The sequence below is a fragment of the Hydra vulgaris genome, chromosome 01 (assembly GCF_038396675.1).
Source record: "Hydra vulgaris chromosome 01, alternate assembly HydraT2T_AEP".
Taxonomy (NCBI): Eukaryota; Metazoa; Cnidaria; class Hydrozoa; order Anthoathecata; family Hydridae; genus Hydra; species Hydra vulgaris.
The window spans coordinates 16,330,713-16,332,500 of NC_088920.1; the positions used below are offsets into that span (position 1 = coordinate 16,330,713).

Here is a 1,788-nt window from a genome sequence, read left to right on the forward strand (position 1 = left end):
AAGTTTTACAATAACGCTAAAACAATAACTTGGATAACTATTGTTAAAAAAATTAAAATCCTAAATTATCTTTCAGTTTGTGGGTGGTTTTGTAATTGCAAGAGGTTAAGGACTTCCAGAATACTTGACTTTTGTGCAATTATCTGCAACCCTGATTAAAAAGCATTATTTATCGTCCTCCAAAATTTTCTATTTCCTAAATAATTATGAAATTTGTTTATTTTGTGTAGATGCGGCAATCTTTAAATTGTATGAAAATTTAAGTGGTAAAGATGGCGTTGAAAATTTTTTCTAATAAAATATATCAATATTTAAAATTGTTTTAACTCAAGTTACCCAGTGGGCACAAGAACGTTTTGCAAACGTTTTTTAAAGGTCCCGTGAAACGTTTTTTAATGGTTTTTTGAACGTTCATATGAAACGGTGACCGGACGTTTTCCTAAAAACGTTTTTTGAACGTTTTCTAAGGGTCTCACGAAAACGTTTTTTAAGGGTTTTTTGAACGTTCATATGAAACGGTGACCGGACGTTTTCCTAAATGCGTTTTTTGAACGTTTTTTAAGGTTCTCACGAAAGCGTTTTTTGATGGATTTTTATTATATGTTAATGAAACGTTTTAACCTTTTTAAGGATTATCCTAAATCATTTATTTAAGTATGAGTTATTTCAGTAAATAAGTTATGTTATGCAGAAAAAAAATCTTTTACAAACGAAAATTTAGAAGCAACAGCCTCGATCTCGATAATTTAATAAATTTCTAAAAGTTTAATTTTCTGTTTATTTATAATATAAGCATACAAAAAAAAAAGCATGCATTTATAAATAAGCCTACAAAAACGTAATAAAATAATTGTTATGCTATTCTGTCAAGAGCTCTCTTCGATCTTCAACTTATTGACCGAATGAAATGATCTTCAACTTATTGACCGAATCAAACTTCGTTGTATGTGACACCAGTGTTTCTAAAAACAGAAATACTATAGAAATCTTTCATGGATTCCAACTAGCACATATAAAGGGTGTTACTTGAACGCACATTTATACTCATGGTAAATTCTACACTTTACTTTTAGTTTATTTAACAATTTTTTTAACCTTGTTATAATTTCATTATGTAATAAAATAAAATAAAAAAACCTGATGAAAGTTTCTCATAACAATAAATTCAAGTGATGCTTTTTGGGTAGTTTTTTAAACTTGATGAAAAAAAACTTCATATACTGTTTATTAACGTTGGAAATACTTTCAAACTTGATAAAAAATATTTATTTACATAAAATGTTTAATAAAACCAGATGACATTCTTTGATAAACTTACATTCAGCAACTTTTTGCACTTTAATAATAGGACTTGCTTCTCTTATGTTCAAATAACTGTGATACGTTGCACTGTTTCATTCAAATATGAATAGAAATAGCTTCATACATTTATTAAAAAATTCATTTATATAACATTTTTAACTCAAACATACCTTCATTCATTTGCTTGTAACTATATCTGCACCTTTGATACTCATAATTGCGAATAATAATTTTACTTTTTTAGTACATTTAAAAAAAAAAAAAAGTTAGTTAACCACGATGCAACATTAATGTGTTGCATAGAGCGCCTTAGCGGCACTGTGGCAGATTTTTTGGAACAAGTCCAACTGATTATTAAAGGTATTTAGGCTTTCAGCATTTACCATCTCACCTGGTAGGCAATTCCAGCTGTCGACAACTCAATTTGTGAAGAAGTTACTTCTGTTATTATTGGATCAAACTATCTCTTTCACAAATCGACTTCTA

General features: G+C 28.4%; 1 long non-coding RNA gene across 2 annotated transcripts in view; it reads right to left on the reverse strand.

Annotated features, from left to right (window-relative positions):
• Window positions 1-754: 754 nt before the first annotated feature.
• LOC136074799 (uncharacterized) overlaps window positions 755-1,788 on the reverse strand; it is a 1,183-nt gene continuing 149 nt past the window's right edge. The window contains exons 1-2 of one of the 2 annotated variants that reach the window (XR_010635449.1): window positions 1,694-1,788; window positions 755-962 (exon numbers count right to left, since the gene is read on the reverse strand). The exon at window positions 1,694-1,788 is cut by the window's right edge and continues 149 nt beyond it. This is a non-coding gene — a long non-coding RNA (uncharacterized LOC136074799). Of the gene's footprint in view, window positions 963-1,137; window positions 1,452-1,693 lie in introns of those variants that run through there. The other variant, XR_010635448.1, reaches the window with a different exon arrangement.